The following is a 25,802-nucleotide window of genomic DNA, read 5'->3' as shown; positions in this document are numbered from 1 at the left end:
TGCGATATGTGCGAAACGTTAAAAAATGCGTATATGTTTCAGGAAACCTTTCGTTTCAGAGCCAGAAATCACGTTTATATTATCGCGAATTTTTCGAAATTCGGCATATTTGTGATAAATGCGAATGAAAACGAAAAAGTGGAATTCTTGTTAATTATTGCTAATAATAACTGAAAAGCGCATTTCCAGTATTATTTAACATAAAAAACGTTGCATTTACGAAAAAGCTCTACGAGTTATTTGATTCAGAAACTGTCTTACTTCATAAGGATGTAGACATCAACAACACTGAACTGTTGTTTATATCGTTGGCTGTGTTTTGTGGTGAAAATGTTCATAATCTGTTGGTTGCTTACCGTGACTTTAAGAGTAAGGTTGGTTATTGAAATTCTCAACAGTGAGGATAAAGAAGTTGACATTGTTGTTGTCAGTTCGTTACATTCAATGTTTGCAGTCTCGAGTGTTGATGCCGAGAGATTCTTTTCCAAGTATATGATTGTTACTGACAGGAGAACAAACTTTAAATACAATTGGTAATATCTTGCTGTATATTATCCTTTAACTACAGATGAGGTTAGAGGGAGTGTTTCAATTCTTGTATTAGTTTCTATATTTCAGTGAATTACATTAGCCAGAATGTGCACCTAATCAAGGTATATCCTCATGTTTGTATTACACTGTTTACAAGTTCCATAATTAAAAAATAAAATAAATGCGACATAAATTCGAAAATTATGATACTTAATGCTACAAAATATCCAAATTGTTGCGAAAAAGTTTCGTCTCTACAGATAGGTCATCACTTGATATAATCGCGTGCGAAGCAGTTTTTATTATTATTATTATTAGCTCGGAGAGAAGGATTCAAAATAAATGCCAAAAATGTTATGTATATTTCTTGCTTTTTACTAAGAACGCATAGCATATATCTAACCAACATTACCTATTGGTTGTGCAGGCTTACATAACAGTGGAGGATAAATACCTGAGAATGAAATAGTTGTTGCTGTGGCGAAATTCTTTCAAGACATTCGTGTTCCTCTCTTTTTAGCCAGGTTTTAAATTGAAATCGGGAACGACGAGTCTTTACAGCTAGTATCTGAATTTAAAAAAATGTAAATTAATAAAATATAATATATAAAAACCCTATTAACTTAAACAAAAGAAACGATGATAGCACATGTGGAAGCTGGAAGGGGAGGAGAGAGAAATTATTACTTGAGAGGCGAGTCACCTTCCATGATGACATCAGCCAACTGCGTTTTAGAGAAACGTACACACAAACCATAGGAACAACGTGCTGGATGTTCGGGTTCTGGGGCAAAATTTGCTTAAATTTTTCGTTCGGATTGCAAGTTACTCAAATTTTGGTCCGTTCAAATTTTGGTGGCAACATTATACTTAAATATACTCAAGAATGAGTTGTAAATACTAAAAGAACGATTCTAAAATATGTCTGTCGCCACACCCATGCTTGAATGGTACAAATAAGCCATTCTATTATAATAACCAGGGTTAAAAGTGAAGGGGAACGCGGGGAACGTCGTTCCCCCACTTCCAGAAAATATATATAGCGTTCCCCCACTTTCTAAAAAAAATACAATAGGGAAAGATAGCCAAGTGAGACGGCGTGACCTCAAGCGTCTTCCTACCTTTTCAGATCCGCTTTTACCCCTAATAATAACTGTGTGACTAGCTGCAGCTTAGAGTTATATTCTAATTGCAATAACTATTATTATTATTATTCACAATACCCAGCGTTTAATATATAGCTGAGTCAACTCATAAGCTTTTTTCTCTCTCTCACTATATTGACGATATCATTCTTTCAAGATGAATCCATAATGGAATTTCTAATCAAAAATATTATTAATTATTCTTATCGCACGACCTCCAGACAATTATCACATCTTTAATTCAGGATTTGTTATGACTTGGAAACAATCACGAAACAAGCCAACAAGGCTTGTGCAGTAGACAGGGGGGAAAAAGGCGACGGGAAGAGGAGAGGGGGCGAAGTGGGAATTCTAAAAGTGATTGTAATAACAAGAGAAACAAGAACTTGTTCAGTTAAGAGACCGTCAGTCATAATTGCAATTGAAACGAAACATTGCATGTTTAGTACATAATGACCGTAGGGTAACAGTATTCAAAAATGCACCCTGCATAACTTCCTTTGCGTGGTTTATATACTACAAAAAAGTTCTTTATTTGTGTACACTGTATGTATGTATGCATGTTCGTTCCATTACAGTACGAAGAGGGCAATGGCATTTGGAAATTGTTGCACATCATTAAAATTAAATCACTTTTATTTTTATTGAGCTATTTCATGAGTGGACTATTTAACTGGAAATGTGTAATTCATTTAGGTATGTTAGACTTAACGGAAATTCTGCAAAAAAATTATTAATCTTTAACGAAAAACAATGTCCATGACTACCGCAATCAATATATTTTAATAAGATGAACGAAATGGTATAGTGACTAGATCTACACGGGCCGGATTTTTTTTTTGTTTTTAGCCCGTCCGTGAATTTACAATGTGAGGCCCAACCTGAATCCGAAATATGTTTTAAACTTCAGGTCCGAGCCCGTGTGATAATCGAATAAGCCCGAATTACAGAAGCTTAATAATTAACAATGCAAAATTGTGTTTTTATTTACAGCAATTAGAGGTTTAAATTTTTCAGTTGTGCTTTAAAGTTCTCCAGAAAGAACGGTCCGATAAATACTGTTGTACAGTGTATTTACAAAGTAAGGCCCAAGAAATATGGTTGTATATTTAAAGATTTATGGCCCGAGCCTGAAGTGATATATGGTATATAGGTCCGAGTCCGGCTCGCGTGGCTTCCTTATGGATAGACAAGCAAAAAAACTTCATATGACCTTTTACGTCGGGAAATGCATCGTTACAGATTCACGGCCATTGAGCCACCTGACGGTGTGAAATAGTCACATTCTGGTCGCTTCTCAATGTGACTCAATTTAAACCTCAATAACTCAGTCTCTAATTAAGCCAGGAAGATAATTTTGGTTTCAATGTGTTCCTGAAGAACGAAGCTTTTCGCCGATATGCATTTTATGTATGTGAGGGATACCACGGCAGATGGGTGAGGGTAAAGTACATACTTTTTCGTTTTTTGCATCAGAATTTTGAGGATGGTATTCCTTCTCCCTTGGGGATTTACTCATAAAATTTGGTATGTGAAAACAATGTAGTCGTCCACTATATGGTAATACCCTGTATGTATACTTGTTGCGTAGAAAAGTCTTATGTAGAGCAGCCCTGAAAATAAATGTAATTGTCAAACTAAGACTCAAAAAATGGCGAAATTTGCCCTCCTCTTCTCCCCCATATAAGCATAAATACACATACAGGCTATTAACGTATAGTGGGCTATTTCATTGCTTCATATATCAATTTTTGTGAGTGTGCCCCAAGGGGAAAGGAATGCCATTATCAAAATCCTGATGCAAAAATCGAAAAAGCACGTATTTTATCCTCCCCGTCCGCTGTGGTATTCTCCACATACACAAAATGCATATCGACGGAAACTTTCGTCTTTCAGGAACACATTGATACCAAAATTATCTTCCTAGTTTAATTGGAGCCTGAGTTATTAAGGTTTACATTGATGGATGACCTAAATGTGACTATTTCAAACTGTCAGGCGGCTCAATGGCCGTAACTCTGTAATGATGCATTTCCCGGCATATGGTCAAATGAACTTTTTTTGCTTGTCTACCCATAAGGAAATTTACCCTTGAAATTTTGCCGTACCTTTTTGTTACACCCTGTATATATAACCCAAAATTATGATTATCTTTAAAATTGTAATTTTGGTTTAATTATAATATTACACAAAGGTAATACAAATATCAATCTATAAATGGCATCAAGATGAACAAAATGACATAGACCCTACTTGTGGATAAATTCTGATGTGCACTTTTTAAAAAATATAGAGGGAAACAAATCATTACAGAGCTAAAAGTATGTTCTTTCTTCTAAACCATTGATACTTTTATTTTGTTGCTATGGACCAGGGTTTCTCAAGCTGAGATCTCGACCCCTAGGGGGATCGAGAAGATATGCGGAAGAGATAAGTATAATTAGAATCTAATGCCGGAAAATACTTTTAAATATTATTTTGAATTTTATTCTGATAGGCATATTTTTATTTTTATACATACTGTTAAAAGCAACAAAAAATAGGTCTATTAAATATTTTCAAATGTGCAGAGTTGTTTAAAAATCAATTTCAATGAAAAAGATACAATATATGAAACTAATGAGAATTGCATATTGAAACACCAGGGAAATACAAATGCAACAAAACCTGCATATTGAAATACAGTTAAAATTGAAAGCTAATGAGATACCTGAGCATGGTATGATAACTAGTGCGGCAATGTCCGGATCAATCTTTGTGACGAACATTATCAAGTTGTTTAAAATACTCAACAACATTTTTAACAAATGTCCAAGTCTTTTAAACCAAAATTAGAAATCACTTTATTTTTTATGATACGGTCCAAGGGAGTTATGAAGTTTTAAAATTTTCAAACTGCCTCCATTTTGAAACAGTAGGACGAATCGGATTCGATATTTGTAATATAAAGGAACTGATCAAATTTCGTTTTAATCCGTTAGCTTTTAGATAAGTTATTGTGTCCACTATATACAAGAAATGGATTTTACCTAGGTACTATTATAGAAATAGATGGATATCGTGAGATCTTCTTAATACGTATATTAAAAATTCCAAACAAGCTTATTACAAACCAGGAATTATAAGCGGGTCGTTGGCAAGAGGATGTGATAAAACGGGGGTCGTGTTAGGAATTAGGTTGAGAACCACTGCTATAGACTGTTTATTTTTGTAAAAATACACTGTGAACAACAGATTGTATATACTGTTCTTTTCTTACATCAATGACACAATACTCTTAACAATGATGCATATACTCCTAAATGGACACCAGTTAATGGCGTATCCTGTTTTGATGCCTTGGGTTACCACTAACCTTTATAACACCTGTACATTATTATTATTATTATTATTATTATTATTATTATTATTATTATTATTATTATTATTATTATTATTATTATTATTATTATTATTATTATTATTGGAGTTTAGTTTCCACGTTGTTATACAGTCTTCAAAATAAGAAAAAAACCTTACAACACACTTTCCTTTTACCAAGTACATAAATACGATTTTCTCTTCACTAGCAAGACTTATCTTATTAGTATTACACACAAATGATCATACATTTCTACCTTCATTTGGTGCATGAAGTATTCCTACATTTTGCATTGAATACGTAGTAACCCAACTCACCAGAGTAAATGGAAGCTGACCGGGTAGTCTGTAAGAACCTTCGCAACGAAACGCAAATAATGAAATAAGTACGTATTTATAACAACTGTACCAACTATCGCAAAATACTGTAAAATACAAAATTTGCGTTGCGTTGACGTAAACCGCTATGGATGAGGCTCAAGAAGCAGAGACAATTCCAGGTGATCCTCAAAATGCAATGTCATTACTCGTATAATTGTCCTTTACTCTTCGCTTACGCCCAAGAAACCGATTTCTGCAGAGGCAATTGGTGTTACCTGGCAGCCCGTTCGTATGCTGTAGGTGGTGGTGGAAGAAGAGGATTCGCTGGTAACTACATGATTCTCACTACAGTAAAGTAGAGAAGTGGTTTCTGCTGCGTTGTCATATCGAAGACCTCTTACGGAAGCGGGACGGAATGCATGCAAAAAAGTTGGTGGATGTTTCTAAATATGTACAGTTCTCAGAAACTTGTATCATTGAAATAAGACACTAACATATAAAATTATCAATATAATTTAGTTTATATTATAATATTACTTTGCAATATTCTAGGTAGACCCGGTAGCCTACAACATACGCCACTGCCAGTTCTTTCCCGCAAATTCGACGAAGGACTACTTTCAACTGTCCACATAGAACAGTCTGTTAAACACACTGTAAAGCAACTTGTAATGGAGCTTGTTTTCTTCGTTTCATGTTTCTGGGGGAAAATAACCAATATTTTAATACTTCTCCATTCCTACCATTGAGTTGTTTAACGGTAGTTTACTGTTTCAGTTTTACGTACTGTAATTGCCAATAAACAATTATGATAGAACAAGGTACTTGGGTTGAAAACAAATATGGGAAAGACGAAAGTGACGATCTACTTTGTAAGGAAATCAAAGAATTGAAGTTGGAAATTCGGAATTAGAAAAGAATACCTATGTTTACCTGAGACAGAAGATATTCATGGATAGCAACATTAGAGAAGAAATTAACAGACAACTAAGTTAGGCTGGAATACATCCGGGACAAACAGCTTCACGTTGAAAAGTAAAATGTTAATGTGCTTAAAGTGAAAAAAAAAAATCAATTAATGTATTCTGACTGTTAACACGTGTACAACAAAGTAAATCAGTCTATGGACTACATAAGGAAACATGGAAAGATGTATACTCTGAGTCAACCATAAAGATAGGAAAAGAATCACATGGATTAGAAGTGACAGATGTTGCTATTCGGACTTCCTGCAGTGGTAGTGTAAATAAACAGTAAACAGTATCAACCAGTATTATCAAAAGGATTTCAAATGAATACATATAGTATGTTATGATTTTACATTATTATAAAATAAATAATAAACATTGTAAAACCGCTTAGAAGCATTTTCGCTCAGTACTCAGCATGGTCATATCCCAAAGGTGTTTTTGGGTCATATGTTTCTGAGATATGTCTTTATTAATTTTAACTTACAAAATGATCGCTCAGCAGTTGCAACTGCAACAGGAATTTTTATTCTTGCCATGTTCGGAAATGAACATCGCGAAAACTTGAGGCTCCATTTATATAATTTGCTTTTTTTTTTAATTAAAAACTTGTGCGCCCCCTAATATAACGAAACGCCCTGCGCCTGTAGGCAATACCTACTCTGCCTACCCTATTGCTACGCCACTGTTTGGAGAGATATTCATCAAGCAGTTAATTGACGAGGTTGGCTATAATCAGTTATGTCGGATAAATCAGTTATGTACGAAGAATGCATTTCTTATCAGTATGTCATGATCTCCGGAATCCCCTAAACCTCCAATTTTGGGCCATTTATATTTAAACTATTATATAAAAGTGAGTGAGAGTTGGTATGTCATCAAATCATGCTACAACTACTGTATCAATTAAAATGATACATGGTTTGATTATAAATCTTAAGTCTCCCAAGGATCTTATGATATAATAGAGACAGTGGCATGGGGATGGCTATTAGATGGTGACACGTAAAAATAATTTAAAAATGGCTTATATTAGTGTTTCATCTATAATTTGCGAGGTTTCTAAGATGAACAGTGACACTTCCGATGCTATTTAACTTCAAATTCATCCCCCATTGACATGAGAGTGGAGGTGGAAAGGGGGTGACGTAAAAATGATTTTAAAAAATGAATATTAATGCTCAATAGTGTTAGGGTACATTGAGTTGAATAGTGGCACTCTCAATGTCGTTTAGATGCAAGTTTAGGCCCCATCGACATGGCGGTGAGGAGGACGACGTAGAGTGCGAAAGGGATGACATTACGGATTTCTGCCATTACAGTTTCATTGAAATGCGTATTTAAAGGGGAGAGGGATTCAAGTACTTTTCATAAACCTATTTTTGGTGCTAGTTCTAAACCTATTCGAAGAAAGGGCATTTCAGCTATTCTCTTTATAAATGATCTATTTGACGTAATTACTTCTCACGAATTGTTCGATGCGGATGATTTAAAGCTCTACAGGAAGTTAGCTTCGCCAGAAAACTGTGAACTATTGCAAACAAACTAGACAGTGTTCATAAGCGATGTAAGAAAATAACTGATCTTCTTTTCAAAAATGTAAAACCCAATCTACTCCACAGAAACGTCAAAATAAACTACATTTATTAATAAAATGGGATTGATCTAAGTATCTCAAGTTACCTATGATATTCGTAAGTTTCATTCACAGCTTCGCTTTACCCACCACCAGATCTATCTAATTGTAAGTGAAAGTTATAAAGCTATCTAAAGAACAAGAAAGAATTTCAAGTCAATTTGAATTTTGAAAGAAATTTAGTTTACAAATGTCAGGACAAAATTAGAATATATACATTAGCAAAATTCGAATACAATTACACAAAAGTATTCTTAACGATTTGAACGTGTTATTCTACCTATATCCCTCAAACGTTTTACATAGTTGGTGTAAAAGACGTGGATTTGAGTTGATCAACTAGGCTGGAATTTTTATACAAAATTTGAATTATCTTGGTATTCTGGCTAAGTGCAAATTGCTAACATTAAAAAACCGTAGAACAATCAATGACCTGATGTTTACGTACAAATTACTAAATAATAAAATAGATTGTCCTGAATCCATTAATGAAGTTAAAATTAAGGTCAAGTTATTAATATTGATATTTTTTCCTATTTCAAGAGAACCATAACCAATTACCATGATCATTCTCCAATATGGATCATTAACATTAACCTTTTACTTAACCTTAACAGCATAATGAAGGTAACGTGACGGATTCTCAAAAGCAGGATAGAGCTCAAAATACGTTTTTATGATTTCGCCTAGCCTGTCTAATTTTCAAGTAAATCTGAAATAAGCCAGAACTGGACAAAAATTCTCCATTAATACTTTTGTAGGTAATTTGTTCAAAGAAATACCGAAATTTATCAAATAAATAATTAAATACATAATAAAATTGATATATTCAACATAGCAAAGAGATCAAAGAACGATAACCTTAGCAAATGTTTACAATAAGTCTTAGTATATTGCAATTGGACGAAATAGCCTATGGTGTACCTTTCAATAAATAATTAAAAAAAAAAATAAATTCAATAATTAAACTTACATATGGTGTGCAAGACAACCAACCCATAAACAACCAAACTTCTTAACGTACGTTGTTGTAAAAGTCTTAAATATAAATCAGACTACAACACATTAACAAAATAAATATTTAGGTAAATCATGATGAAATATGTAGGGATGTAGTTTCATATGAACTATTTGTATCATTCTGTATTATGAAAAAGAAAGAAAAAACAATAATAATGCAGGGCATATAGGCTAATGGAGACAAGAAAGAATAGGCTGAAAAATAGTGTCATTAACATGCCATTTTCATCTGCATGTGTGCATTTTGTAAATGCGTATGTAATGTGTATATTCATGAAGAAAAATGATTCTACATATTCTTCAGGACTATACGGCATTTCTTTTACCTTTATGTATATAGTGAGAAGACAATTTTACTTCGGCTACCTGACAAAAATTAGTACATTTAAAAGTACCCACTAAGCCTTACTACTAAACTCCATAGCACTACAATTCGCAAGGATTACGGTCTGCCAGATCCAGATTCCGTATATTCAACCGGGAAAATAAGAAACAAAGAGCCCGTTATCAAATGCTCATTAATCAGCTTCAAACTAGAAATGTAGGCTTTTTGTATATTAATTGTTACCAATGATGTCGAAAATAAATACTAAATACTGCTCTGCTCTCTGTCGACACTACCCGCAACTCTTCGATTTTAACGCTATTTGTTAACAATTTACTTTTTAATTGAGGAAAGGTTTGTCGGTGTGTTTGAAAGTACTAGAAGTAAATAAATAAATAAATAAACAAACAAATAAATACGACATTTAAACAATTCATAACTGATTTACAAAACCCAAGAATATACGTATAGCCTACTAAATTATACTTCTTATGGATATTTAACTTACAAATGTTGTAACAAAGAGTCCTTAAAATTAAATATTGCCAAACGCAAAATAACTATTGAGTAAGGACCGAGGTTTCATAAAGAAATTTGGTAATAATAATAAAAATACTGTACTACAATATTATACAGTACAATATTATACGTACAGAAGTCTTGCTGAAAACAAATATAAACTCGTGAGAATAGGACATTATTATTATTATTATTATTATTATTATTATTATTATTATTATTATTATTATTATTATTATTATTGAAGATTTAAGAATTCAATGCTGTATCTGAAGTAAAGAAAGCGTCGGCAAAAAACACGTATGATTAATAAGCAAATAGAACAGGGGAGTGGGGCCGTGAAATATCCAAGGTTTGTGAAGGAGGCGCTAAGTAAACAAGTTTGGGAACCACTGCTCTATAGCGATAAACGTCAAAAGAAGAAGGAAACGTTGATTTCTTCCACTTTTGATTTGAATAGAAGGTTAAAAGAGAATATAACTTTAAATTGAATCCAAGAAAAGTTTCTTGCTCTTATTGTTTTTGCTTTGTATAGATTAATATTGAAACCGGAAGTTGAAGTGGATTTCTACCACTTCCGGTTTTAGTAGACAGTATCCTACAGGATGGAGATGAAATGTTCTTGGGACTCTTAACCGACTGCAGGAAACCGCTTCTTGCTGTTCCTTAGCTCCATCTACGGATTCGGTTCCTAACTTGTGACCCACTACATTGATTGATGGTCCCGGACATAACGATCAAACAGAGTAAATATATAAGTGAGTGTTGGTAATATTCTTAGCATGAAATATATAATATTATTATTTTAAAAAGTTGTAAACAATCATATATTCAACCAAGTCTTTTCATCCAAAAAATGGAAAACTAATTGTTGTGGATACGTTATATTCAAATTCCTATTTGTTTCTATAATTTGTAAATTTTGTGCAATATTATTTAATAGGGGAAACAAGATGGCGCCGGACATCTTTACACCGGGAGTATCATGCTCCTTCAATTGTGCAATTGTGAATTTGTACATAATTTTAAATTTTGACAAAATTTAGTTATATATTATTACATTTTTTTTTTATATGTCCTGAACCTCTAACCCCCAAGTAATTTTACAAATTGTGTGAAACCAAATTTACTTACAAGGGAAGTATGAATGAGCTCATATCGAAACTTACCGTAAAATTTCACTCAGAGGAAGGAAGTCCCACAGAAAGATCACACACAAAAAATCAGCTGCGTTTTCGAAGTGGAATCAACCAAAATGGCAGATTGAAATGTCGCGTATCTATGTCGACAATTGCACAATACGTTCAGTACCACCCCTTGTAAACGGTCTCTTAATAATAAAAAGTCAAGAACAACAATGTGGGTACATACTATACCTAAGGGGAAGTCGTACGGTAATGTGAACCTTGACAGCAGCCATCTTGAAATCCGCCATCTTGAATTCAGGTCAAGTTTTGTAAATAGGAATAGGGCAATATGATACATCATTTTGGCTAGAATTTAAACAGAGAAACAATGGTAGCAATAGTTTTAAGATACGTGCATTTGGTAAAATGTTACAGGCATATTTATTGTGTACGTTTCCATGTGCACAACTCCCGAATGAAGCAGCTGCTCAAAAGTAAGTTGTCGCTGTTGAAATGTAACTCCTACTTGATAGTTCCACAATACACTTCAATGAGGGTCGAAAGAAAAGCAGAAATGAGACAGATCAGAGGAAAATTGCACATACAGCATTTAATATAACGATTTTGTTATCAGCGATTTTGGCTAAATTTTCGTATTATCTGGTCTATCTTCGCCCCTATTCAACCAATTTGGACCAAATTTGCAGACTAATCTCCTACAAGTGTGTAGCTTTGCTCAACAACATTTGGAACAAATTGGGAAAATATAGAGGGTGTTTCCTATATTTTTATATTTTACAAATTGTTGGGCAGCTGCTTCATTCGGGAGTTGTTCACATGGAAACACACACAATAAAAATGCCTGTAACCTTTTACTATTGCTTAATAAAAGTACCTATAACCTTTTACTATTACCCTTAATACTATTGCTACCATAGTTTTTCTGCTTAAATTCTACCCCAAAATCACGTATCATATTGCCCTATTCCTATTTACAGAACTTGACCTGAATTCAAGATGGCTGCTGTCAAGGTTCACCTTATCGTACGACTTCCCCTTAAGTATAGTATGTACCCACATTGTTGTTATTGACTTTTTTATTATTAACAGACCGTTTACAAGGGGTGGTACTGAACGTATTGTGCAATTGTGGACATGGATACGCGACATTTCAATCTGCCATTTTGGTTAATTCCAGTTCGAAAACGCAGCTGTTTTTTGTGTGTGGTCTTTCTGTGGGACTTCCTTTCTCTGAGTAAAATTTTACGGTAGGTTTCGATATGAGCTCATTCATACTTCCCTTGTTAGAACAGGCGAATTCGTCCATCTTGGAACGCGCCATTTTATACAAATCTACGTTTTCAAAAACAATTAAAACAAATTTAGTGAAGCAGTCCACTGGGCTATAAGGTCAAGACTTTCTTTATAAATCTCCCAAAAGGGAGATAACTAGAACTAGAACTATTATTTAATACTATGTTTAAAAAAATAATATTTGAAATTGTATAGAATTTTCATATTGAAAACAAATTGTTTTATATGCGTGAATCCATAAATTTTTCGTGTGTTTAAATCGTAAATGAGTGTTAGTAGTATTCTTAGCATGAAATATATCTATAATGTTTGAAATTGTATAGAATTTTCATATTGAAAACGAATTGTTTTATATGCATAAATCCATAAATTTTTCTTGTGTTTAAATCGTAAATGAATGTTGGTAAATCGTAAATGAGTGTTGGTAATATTCTTAGCATGAAAGATATAATGTTTTAAAATGTATAGAATTTTAATATTGAAAACAAATTGTTTTATATGCCTGAATCCATCAATTTTTCGTGTGTTTAAATCTTTTGTATCTGTAAAAGAAATTATAATAGTTATGTACAAGTGTTAAAATAAATATAATAACAATTTAAATAATATAATCAATCTGATTTAAAAGTAAATAAAGTGTAAAGATATTTCTTGTAAATCTCAATAAATTAAAATAACAATATTTAGCAAATTGTTTTGTTCAAAAACTAATAAATGGTACTGGAAATCGCACTAAACTTTATTGCTCCTATTTCTTACAGTAATTCAATGTCATGCTGCAGCTTCAATATTTATTTATGAAGTATGAATAAAATTGTATTACGCGTTTTGGGAAAGCTTTGTCCCATTCTCAGAAGTAAACAACCCTTCATGGGCGTTTTTCCTTTTTTAATGAGAAATATAATATGTTATGTTGTAGGGCTTTGAATGAAATATTTATTCATGAAATATGAACAAAATCGTCGGAGTAGTGTTTGAAAAATCTTCCGATAAAAACATACCACTTGTAATTTTCTTCAATGGAAAAATCACTTACGCCACATTAGAAAGTTATTAATGAAACATGTACTTACGAAATATGAACGAGTATCAGACGTTTTGGTAAAACCTTTCCCAAAACAATGTTCACCTTAAGAATAAACCTCCCCTTGTTTTTTTTTAAAACTTAAAAATCATTTACGCCAAATGCAGGGGTATTGATGAAACGTTTAAATCGCCTGAGTCGTTTTTGAGAAAATTTAGTAATTCCCAAGAGTAAACTATATCTCCTGAACTTTGTACAGAAAAATGACCTATACAGTATTATGGAGTTATTAATTAAATATCAATTTATGAAATATAAACGAAGTTCTAGGAACTATTTTTGAGAAATTCTTATTCTTTGATTTTCAGGAAACTATCCTTATTTTTGTTGATAGGAAGAAGAAAAACAGGTGAATAGTATTCAAACATCCCGTTTAAAATTTGGTCCAAATACGATGAATAGTATCTCGGATAACTCGGAATTTGGGGTTCATGAAACACTAAATCAGGTGAAATTCGCCGATTTTTCGCACAATCACCATAATTCCGTCTCTTCCGTAAAATGAAAAACAAATAAATAGATTAATAAAAAATCATCTAAATTTTAATAATTTCTTTAAGTCTTTATTTTATGCTGATTTTTTTTATTAAGAAATGTTCACTGTTGTAGAAAACGAAGTCATTCCAATTTTTTGTCTGCATGATAATACTGTACAAGTAGGTAGATTTATAAATGCAAAACTATTACATGTTAAACACAAAATTATAAACTTCATATCAATATTTTAATCAGAAAATAACCTCTCCGTGCTTACGTCATACTTATTTTAAGTCTTACTTGCGTTATAAATTTCGCAAATTACAATTAATGTGCGTATGAACATGTTTCCGTCTTTTGCACCCATCACAGTATGCAACGATGTAATCGATGTAACATATATACATTCTGTATAAGATTTTTTATATATAATCTACATATTTTTCATACTTTTATAGTTTATATCTGAGTAAACAGTTACGTAATTCAGGTAGTTCCACCTAAAAGGTTGTTAAAATTTCTGAGGTTTCTAGAAACAGTTATTACAATTGTCTCTCCACCTCTAGATCCAGTGCGTACGAAATAAATAAATAATAATAAAAAAAAACTCCTGTAATATTTTTGAGAATCTATTTTTTCGTTTCCAGCTTTTAAAGAAACAATTAAGACATGCACTTGAAACGTAACGCTCTAATTTTCTACAACATATCATCAATTGAAATATAATTCTTCTGATGTGCAGACGCCTTTCGTTATGGTACTAATAAATGTAAGATAAAACAGAGAAAATAAAACACTTTGTTTAGCCTAATGTAGTTGAAAAGACATTCTTGGAGTCGTGCAATACGATACAGGCATCAAGAATAAATAAACATGCGTTCATAAGGTATAGTTCAACATCTAGCATGTAAACACGTCATATATCGCGTATTGTGACAATATAATGTTTACATAAAAGTGTATGTGATACTATGCAAAAGTTTGTACATTGCATTTATAGTTTGTCTTCAAACAGAATGGTCGAGCATTGTAGATATCACGAAGTTGCTAGAAAGAGTTACACTGTCACGATGTACTATGACATTTATAAGCAACGTTTTGTTTGTTACATGTTCTTTGAGGAATAAGTAATAATAATCTAACGGATTTGTTGCAATGCAATATGGATTTGCATGGCTATTGTAATTGTTCATAGTATAAATATTGTAATTAAACGCACAGATCTCTAAAATCTTTATAGTAATAATTCACTGATAGTGATAATATAGATACTGCTTTAAGGACTTAACCATATCATAGACTTTTGCAGGAGTCATTGTATAATATTTAGTTCTACGTAGGTATTGATTGACAGGGTTTATATATGATTTCTTTCTCAGTTACAAAGAGCCACTTCTTGTTTATGGTTCGAGGATAGAGGACAGAAAATTATTATTATTTATATATTCAACAGAACAGGCTCTATGCTCAGTTACAGTGTTGTTCGTTAGAAATACATTTATCCACAATTATATAACAAGATTATACATTTATACATTTTCATTATCACATATATTTTAAAATCTATTCTTATATACTGTATCCGACATTTTAAAAGCATCTATAGCAGGTATCCTTTCAATTGCATTGTATGAAGCAATCATCCTCCATATAGGAAATTTAACGAAGATATTTGTTGTTGCCTTTTTTCAGTGAGATGCACTGCTATTTCATACACCAGTTTTACCTGACGGGACATGCAATTAAACCTCCGAAGTAAGATTTGGACAGTCAGTTTTACCATGTAGTAATCTGCGTAAACATAAAAGATCCCGTTTGTTCTCTCCGTTGTTTCAAAGTGTGCATATTGAAGTTTTGTACTATTTCTGAATATGACTCATGTTTTGGATTCATGCCAGTTTTTCTATAAGCAAGTAATTTCAAAAATGTTGATTGTATTCTTTCGATCATATCAATGTGTTTCAGTTTTTGGTGACCAAGAGCGAGTCGCAAATTCTAATTGCGATCTCACAAAACAGAAATAGAGTTTCATTAATGTAACTCTTTGCCTATTCTCGTAATAAAGTCAGATTTCTGTATGAATTATTAATAATTGTTTCAATGTGATAAGTAAAACTTAATTTAGGATCAAATAGCACTCCCAGATCTTTAATTAAGTTAGGTGTCTCTAAAATAGTTCCTTCAATGTAGTAGTCATGCTTAGTGTTATTTCCTTTTCGGGTAAAGGAAAAAGTTCATTTATAGTTCAGCTTAACTAACTAAACTAAACTTAACTCAACTTAACTAAAATGCAGGTAGTTCAGCTTAACTAACTAAACTAAACTTTACTCAACTTAACTAAAATTCAACTTAATCTTGTTATTGTCACACCAGTTCTTAATATTGTAAAGTATATTGGCAGTTTTACACAGTCCTTAAGCAAATTAATTTTGTAGAATATTTTAAGGTCGTCCGCAAATAGAGAAGCCACTTAAAACGTAGTTTTACCCAGTTTTGACATCTTAAAAAGTTGAAAGGTAATCCTACCCCCCCCTTTTTTAAAAAAAGAATAAAACTATAAATTCTCCTGATTTTTAAATGCATAAAGGTATCATATTTCTTATTTGATTCTATTCATAGTTTAAATTTGATTACTTAATCTATGATTGAATTCAAGGTCTAAGGAGCATGACCGATACAAGAAAAATAAATCTAAACTTTTCAGTTTGAAAGAAGAAAATGTTCTATGTGATTTTTTAAAATTATAATTTTCTTACAATTTTGACTTCTAAAATTTAATAGGAAATTATTATTATTATTATTATTATTATTATTATTATTATTATTATTATTATTATTATTATTATTATTATTATTATTAAGACAGATACACAGGAATCCAGCTGTTACATGTAATATTGTACTCCAGATTGATTTTATTTTTGTTTTAAGAGCTATTTATCTCATAATGCTTAAAAAGCTGTGTATGATTACATAAATTTTTTTTTTACTAAAACACGATAATGATTAATAAGCTTAATAAAAACACCATAAAATATATGCACAAAACAATTCCTTCTAAATACTGTACGTGTAGTATTTTTTTTTTTTTAAAGATCATTGGTTGAATCCATGTAATTTTAATTTCAAATTCACACTTTAAAATTTCTCAGTTGAGGTATGTACACCGCTTTCGTCGTTACAAATTATAGTCTCCTATGCGAGGATATTGTAAGGATATCTTGACAACTAACACGCATGTTGTTAGTGAAAACCTTTTGAAAGTGTACGAGTAATATTGTAATATCTCTTTTCATAGTATTGGGCAAACACTAATCAGAACCATAAAAACATGTTCCACATCAAATCTGGCTAAAGGAAATAAATCCATATAAACTCTTTATACATGCATTTTTTTCTTATAGTTATTTGACAATAAACTTCGAAAATTAGCATGAAACTTCATGCACGTCTATTAACTGCATTTATAGCATCAGAATTTTACAAATTGATACTGTTTTTGCGAGTAAGGTAGGTAAATCCTACACAATTTATTAAACTATGTAGGCTGAAGTTGAACGTTTGAAGACTTCGCAATCTTTTGATTCATTTTTGTTTCCTACAATTCTTGTTATATATATATATATATATATATATATATATATTACACTCTTCAAGATACGATCTTGGCCAATAATTAGGTTTTGAATCAGGGGCCACAAAATTTTTGAACGGGCCCTAAATCGAGTTTTCGTATTTTCTACAGAATATCATAAGCACATCGTACTGAGTTACGTGATAGTTTGGATTTAGTTACACTATATGTAGTTCTTCAGATATAAGACCTACAAGAAAAATTTGATTGAAATGTATGGGATCTCTTGCTCCAAAAATACTAGCATATCATTTGTTTTTCATGTCTCTTCATATTTGAACTTCGAATAAAGCTATTCGTGTTAACCGTGCAAGTGAAGAAGCGCCAAAAGTAATTATTTCCGATACAAATAATAATATTTATGGAGTAAAAGTCAAAATATCATCTCAAAGTGTTATCTTCTATATTTATAATTCTTTTGTGCTCCTGTTGTATACATACTTGGAAGTTGTGTCTGAAGATATAGTATTAAAATTGAATACACGACACTAACTAAAACATCCTCATGTACAGTTGAAATTGACCTCCTCCCAACACAGTAATTCATAAAATGCCGAAAAAAAAGTATTTGAACGATTGCGAGAAAATCCAGGCCCGAAGTATTTCATTCGTCGTAGCACTGATATTATGAAATATGGTGTAGAGATAGGCTTACAACTTCACCGTTTCTGATTTTATCTTTCTGGATTTTTTTTTAAAAAAAAACTCTTTCCCTTGAAAGAGATACGCGTACCACGACTGATCCATAACTAAAAGTATATTGTTTTTCAGTTTTGTTTTGAGGAAGTTGAAGGTTTTTTAAATTTCGAATCTGGGGCTGCCACGCCCCTAAATAGATTTTTAAAACACACAGCATAGCTTTCAGATCTACAAAAATCCGATCACCATAAATAATAAAACACAACTTATTTATTTTTTTTTTGTTAAGGAAACCCATAATTTATGTAATAATAGTAATAATGTACTCACCACACCTGACAGTTCTCAATTCTCGCCAGTTGAGTACAAGAGTTTTTAGCCGTTGGATGAAAAGTGTCCGGCGCAAAACACAAAACACCATTCGCTTACGTCATCGCGTAATACTAGCAACTGGACGACACAAGAGATTAACAATCGTTTTGTTGTTTAGTAGTACATAACACACACTTGAACTGATGACGTCACAAAAAACGTGCATTAGAATACTATTTCCGAAGTGGCTGTTTGTTCAAAAGCCTGCTGCAGCACCGAAGTGCAATAGACCTAGGATATGGCATTATGCATAACAATACGCTCAAGTGACCAGACAGAAAAGAACATTTTGTTTTCTCTTCATAGTATTTTCCCCCTCTTTTCATTTGTCAAAGAAATTGATTGGAAACTTCATTTCCTGAATAATTATTGTCACCTTGAGTACACACAGAGAAGAGAAGGCACCTTCAAAACTGGCTACGTCATTGCAAGCAAAAATTATCACCAAACGAAAATTTTTCTTCGTCTTCTTTCTTTGTAATCTTTACTAAGTTTTCTTTTTTCAACTTATGTTCGTATCGGAATAATCACACAAAATGACACCTATACAAACAGATACGAACAAACGCTTTATATGTATACTAAGTCTTATCTCCTTTGCATTTGCAGTGGGGACAAAAAGAAATAAAACATTTTTTTCGTTTAGATTATTTCCTGTGTAATTATTGGTGAATTAACCAAAAAGAACAACACAGCATGAACAAAGAAGAACAAGCTTTTGTCATCTTGTGAAGGAGGGGGAAAAGTATAGTAAGAAAAAGACATTTGTTTGAAAAAATATGTGTACAGTTTATAAAAAAAAATAAAATAAACTGAAAGCCACAAGGAATAAAGGTGAGGAGTAGGTGGGGCATCTGTTCATAGGGGGCAGCAACAGCACGGAGGACACAAGGAGAATACTGCGCAACGACAAGGTTACTTCCACTCCTTTACCTGCATCCAAATGCAAACAATTATCGAGCAGGTGTTGCACTCTAGCAGAAAGCACACTAAACACACACACACATATACACAAATAAACATTGCTCATTTACGTATATATATTATATAACAACTGTCACCAAGTGACATTATACAGTAATCTGTATTGAAAAGATAGATTTATTTTCGGTAGGTATTTGCAATTGGGGATCTTCTTAAGTAAGTTTGTGCAGTTTGTTGTCACCCCTTAACAAATATTATTTGTATATTAATATTGTTAATCATTCTCATTTTATACTTAATTCATTCATATATTTATTTATATTTTGGTTATATATATATGCAGTGGCGGATCTAGTCCGGGGCCGAGGGCTTACGCCCCCAGTTTTTAGACTGACAATGATAATTGAACCTATTATTTATATATTTTTGAAAGTTTGTAGTAAACTTATGATATATCTATCATAGTCTGTATTCTGGCTGCCCCCCAGTTTTTACCTTCTAGATCCGCCACTGTATATATGCATGCTACTCTATGTAAATATATATTCTTTCATATTTTCTGTCTTACGTAGCAACACAAGATTCAGGCCCGGAGATGCAACCGACCAAGTGTAAACTTTTATTTCTATTGTACTTTGACTTAAAATGTAATATTAATTGTCAAGAAAAGATAAACAAAACAAGAAAGACATTGATATACATAAATTCAGATCAAAAAATCTATTATAAAATGTTAAGAATTATTACGTAATTTGTCTGCGAATTCGCTTTATGTGCTGAAGACAGCTTAACTTACATAATGAACTTCCTCATTGTGTAAATCTCGCATTAACAGATTGAATCGTCTAACTAAATTTCGTTTTGTACATGAACGCAGATTTTTAGGTCAGTCTTTCAATCGCGTGGTTCGAGATCATAACCACGGACACTTTAAGAGGCCTAATAGCTGTGAAATTAAAATACCGCTAATTTTACAGTAATTATGTGGTATCTTCAAATAGATTAAAGATAATCGAAATGTGGAACAAGAGCGCGCTAGACAACACTATTTTGCATGAGGTACCGTATCACGAGTCATCAAGTAGCTTTCCATTTGCAGCCATTTAGAAACGCGCAAAGAAATTCCGATTTTCCTAAAGCAGATAAGTAAGTCGTGATAACGGTATCTCATGGAAAATAATATTGTCTAGCGAACTCTTGTTCCACTTTTCGATTATCTTTTATCTATTTGAAGATATAATATAATTTCTGTAAAATTAGCGGTATTTTAATTTCGCTGTGATGGGACCTCTTAAGTAACAACCTCAGCAAAAGTAATAGTATAAAACCTCAAGATACTTCCGGGATGGTATGGTGTGTAACCAGATTTTATATTGTCCTCAGTCTCGATGTCACTCTAAAACTAGTCAAACTCCAAACATCTTCAGTATCTGTTAAAGTTCGGATGAGTATCAATTCCTATCAAACGACAGGCCTCTCTGTAAAGTTCTAATACGTCTAGTACTTGTGATGAAATTGTGCTTTAAAGTGACCAAGTTGTAGAACAATTATTTGAATCAAAAATAAGCAAGTGTGTGCTTAAGTGCAATCTTTCAACTGCCATGCATGTCACATATCACATAAACGATTCACACATACCACATAACAATCAAAATCATTAAATCAATCACACATTAAGGCTTGTATCTTTTATTTACGCCTAAAATTACCAAGTTTAATTTATGTCATAAAACTCTTCTATCAGGAGTATAAAAAGAGTTGGTTATGACATTAAAACCTTTCACATTGCATCCAATTAAAATTTCATGTATAAACCTTAAACATAATCACATTATCTTTAGATATTCCACATAATTTTCACCAAGACATCTATAATTAAATTAATTAAATTTTTGCTGATTCTTCAGTGTTTTATTTAACAGATGTTTCGAAGGCAACTGACGTTTTGTCAATAGATGTTTATAGTCAATGTTATAATAATTTACTATATTGTACCATCATTCTGGTATAATTTTAATTATTACATTGTTATAATTTTATGTTTTAATATTAGAATATTTTGCTTGGCAGAGTCTAAGAAAAGTCTGGAAATCCTTCACCGTTTTTGTTCTAAAAATAGTGTCTTATAAAATTTACAAAGTTTATAGGATATTTTCAAGTGTGGAGACAAGACTCCAGCACACGAAAAGGCTTCAGATTCAATAGACAAAATGCGGCATAGCGACGTCGAACGGTGATTCAAAGGATATCTCCTTTACTCATCGCACTTTCAGAAGATAGTGTAGTTAAAGAATACCTCTTTGCAGCCTCCGTAGTAGGTAGTTATAGGAATACCCCTTTGCCCATGGCGGCTTCAGAAGTTGGGATTTAAGCAAATCTCTGTGACCCAAGGCGGTCTCGGGAAGTAGTTTAGAAAGGTTATCGATCAGTACTGGGACTCTGTCCACTCGAGATTCTCTTTTATGGATGTTGTCTGAAGGGGAGGTCCGTGAGGAGCGGTTCGACCTCCTTCGGTTTCCTTCCGAACCAATTTCTTGTCTTCCTGGTGTCCTTCCATCGTATGCTGGTGATTGTTTTGAACACAATAACACGTGTTTGTGATTGAAGAAAGTATCTATTGTATTTGCTTACACATGAGGGTATGGAACCATACAATATAAAAGAATCAAATACTGTTATAACTTAGAGTTGATTTCAAATTTATAATATTAAACGATTTTCTTAATTATTATCATTAGTGTTACTCTTTATCTTTCTTTGTCCTCAATACCCTGCCATCTTCGGTAATCCCTCTCACGTAATATTAAGCTTGGTTTCGGTCCATTTTTCCTATTCACTGATAATGTCTCGCCACGACTTCTGTATGCGTTGGACGTTATTGCTCTCGACACACCTAACACAGTTGCAATGTTGGATACACTTGCTTCAACTAGTCATACATCCATAATATGCTTTCTTTGAAAATCAGAGAGTCTCCCATTTTGCACCACGAAGGTCTTGCCTATTGCAGTGCACACATGATCAGTCGTTCTTTCAGAAAAAAAAAAGTGTTCCGGGGAGCACATGTAGTATTCCGGGGGGGGAGGCACTGCTGGTACTATAGACGTAATAGTTTGGTCTCATCCGGGGGTCACTCTTAGCTCCGGAGGTACAGTGCCCTCCCCCCCCAAAAAAGTACGTATGGAAGAAACACTGTACACGACTAGACTAGCCCACCTCACACACTACTCGCTATCCAACACAAACACTAACACAAGACAATCACATCACATGAAATGTTCAATGTTACGAACTCACACATATTACTTGCAGGGATATTTTAGAGAGGCTACTTACAACCAAAGTTTCAGTTTCTACCTTCATACAATTTATTATTCAGAAATCATCTCGGAAGAAATATTTCACACTTCATGGAAAACAAAATCAAACACTCAAAAGAAGTTCTTAAAAACCAAAAACTACTACCTTTTTCTTGATTAAACATGAGATAATAGTGATTATGTTAAACAGTTCTTGGTATACTAATACTCCCGATTGTAGACAAATACACAACTGAAATCGAGAAAAAATTATATATTTTCTTGACGATATTTTGATGGGCGTTATTCTGTCGTCGACATGTATTTACTTTTGATATTATGCCATGCAACTAGTGAAGGAAGTCGCAGGGATCCCTCGCCTTAGTCCCCGCAAAGGCTAATGCTGCCTATGGTACGAGAAATACTTTATTGTGAGCTTCAAATATTCTATTAGAACCTAATAAAGTTCAGTTTACAAAATCAAAGCCATAAAAGGTCATTTTGGGTATGATATTAGATTAACAGTAGTAAAAGTTAATTATTTATATAATTTGTTCTCTCTTTCTTTATGTCGTCTCAATATATTTGAATTTAGAAACTAAGGTACACAAGATCCTAAGACGAATATTCGGACCCAAGAGGAACGAGAATGGGGAATGGCGGAAACTTCATAACAATGAACTACATAATTTATATGGTTTACCCAACATTGTTAAGGTCGTCAAGTCTAGGAGGCTTAGATGGGCGGGTCATGTAGCTAGAATGGAAGAAAGTAGAGACGCTTTCAAAGTCTTGACTGGAAGACCAATCGGAAAACGACCATTAGGAAGACCTAGGCGCAGATGGGAGGACAATATTAAGATGGATCTCGCAGCGATTGGAATACAGAGTAGAAACTGGATGCAGTTAGCTAAGGATAGAAGTCAGCGGAGAGCTTTTGTGAACGCGGCATTGAACCTGCGGGTTCCATAGGCCATAGAGTTAGTTAGTTAACTAAGGTACAGGATTTCTAACCCTCTTCTGCTCGAATTTTAATCATTTCAATAAATGCTGTTTATACAAATAGATGTGTACTTACCTCGCGTTACCTCCTACATAAAACGTGTCTTTAGCTCCGAAAAAGCTAAAGTTTTAACTGAATTTTTAGTTTATGCATAAATTTTAAACATTCATTTTGTTACACTAAATTTAATACCAATTTTTTTAAACACTTATTAGTAATACTATTAAATTTTTACTGGAACATTTTTGTCGTTAGAACATTACTTTGATAGCACTACAAACAATTCATTCGAACTAGAAAACTCTTCGTATCTAACGATTTGCCCTTTTTCTTTCCTATCGAATGGTCGATTATCATTGATTATTGATTTTTTAAATATTTTTTCTTCAGAATGCAGTAATTAAATGGTTTTCCGTGTTATTATGGAAAAAGAAAGGTAGGTCATATTTTCAGTAAAGTTGAAATGTCTTAAAAAGAAAAGGTCCAAAGCATATCCCAAGCAAAACAAGTCGTGGAAACAAGAATTTTAGGAATGAACCAACAAGTGGATCAAAAGATTGCGATCTTGGCCAAGAGCTTTAGGAGTAGTGTTGCCACGAGACGAGACATTTCTCGTGTCTCGTCTCGTCTCGTCTCGTAAACGAGACGAGACACGAGACGGGACAGAACCCTCTTAGACGAGACACGGGACGAGACAGACTACTTGTCCCGTCTCGAAAACGAGACGAGACAGGAGACGAGACGGGACGTCTCGTGAAATGTCTCGTCTCGTCTCGTGTCTCGAAAATGAAAACGCTGGCGGGAATGGCCAAGATTGAAATTGTCAGTGGTCATATAGATTGCAAAAGGAAAATCCCCTTTGTGAGAAAACATGTAGAAAAGCCTTCATAGAAAAGTGTTCTCTGTCTATTGAATGAAACAATAGTGATACATGAGCTTCCAGGTATATCATCCTTAATGTCTTGTCCCCAATTCCCCTTGCTGTAAACTGAGGAATTCTCATTTTTTTAATTTCTGGCTGGAATGATGACAAACAAAATCAAAGACAGGGAAGATATTTACAAGGTTAAGAAACCGAACTACCACCACCATCTATTCAATTTGAAAACTGGGTAAGGTCTACACTTGTCTTTATTCTCTGGTGGCGGTATTCTTTTTGCTATATGAACCGAAAACGGCAATTGAAGTATGTCATCTTGCAACTAAAATTTTGTCTTCTCTCTCTCTCTGACACACACACACACATACACATACACATAAAAACACACTTTTACCATTTTACCAATCGCTCGCTTACTATACAGCAGTCATGTTGTAAAATTCACCTCTTCGTTTGGAAGGCGCGCGGAGGACAAAGAAAGCAAAGATATTATCGACCAACCCTTCAAATTGTTTGCTTTCAGCAAATTTATGATACTAATAATACACTTTAGGTAAAGAAGTTTTACAGGGGGACCTTCGTTTTGTTACGCGGAAATTTTTGATCTGACCAGAGTGCAAAATTGCCCTCTGCTTCCATGTTCAGAGGAGGGGAATACTTCCCTTTCCTAGTGAATAATATTCATTAGGACTTGAATTATCTTCAGAAATTGTTTCTTATAGGCATATAAAACCTCTCGAACTTAATAAGTTTAAAGAACATTTGGTATAATATTCATGGAACTCCGTTGAAAACAGAAAATATCATGAGAATTATCAAAATTCGAACATTGAAGAACATAATTAACAGAAAATAAATAGGATACCCAAACCATATTTTTAAACCTGCTATAAAATGTATATCCTATATTTTTACTAATTCCTTACTCCCATTAAAGTATCCTGGGGAGGATATTCTCTCCATTTTTTCAGACTGAAATCCTTTTATCCCGTACGATTTTCCCCCTGACACAATACGAAAAAACAAATGTTGTTAAAACCCATACACATGACCCTTCCGGGACTCAACCCGGGGCCTTCAAGCCGATGGTCTATCGCCGCAGACCGCTCGGTTGGTATGAAGATGTACGTTGTATGATTGCGAATAGATCTCGACAATATAAGAAACTTTAATTCCAAAATGGCCACCCAAAAATCAACCTTTTTTTTTTAGCCACTAGCTAAT

The 25,802-nt window shown here is 33.2% G+C and overlaps 2 protein-coding genes across 2 annotated transcripts in view; one reads left to right on the top strand and one right to left on the bottom strand.

The window, feature by feature from the left end:
* Positions 1–18,445, bottom strand: part of LOC145675856 (uncharacterized) — a 545,559-nt gene extending 527,114 nt beyond the window's left edge. The window contains exon 1 of the mRNA XM_081746626.1: positions 18,431–18,445. The gene's annotated coding sequence lies outside the window, so the exon portion shown is untranslated. The remainder of the gene's footprint in view (positions 1–18,430) is intronic.
* LOC145675129 (uncharacterized) overlaps positions 1–25,802 on the top strand; it is a 762,987-nt gene that overhangs the window by 130,476 nt on the left and 606,709 nt on the right. The gene's annotated exons all lie outside the window — the stretch shown is intronic.

This window comes from Thermobia domestica, chromosome 18, assembly GCF_964235325.1.
Source record: "Thermobia domestica chromosome 18, izTheDome1.hap1.1, whole genome shotgun sequence".
Classification (NCBI taxonomy): Eukaryota; Metazoa; Arthropoda; class Insecta; order Zygentoma; family Lepismatidae; genus Thermobia; species Thermobia domestica.
The sequence above is the reverse complement of the archived record's forward strand: the minus strand, read 5'-3'. Positions and strand labels throughout refer to the sequence as shown.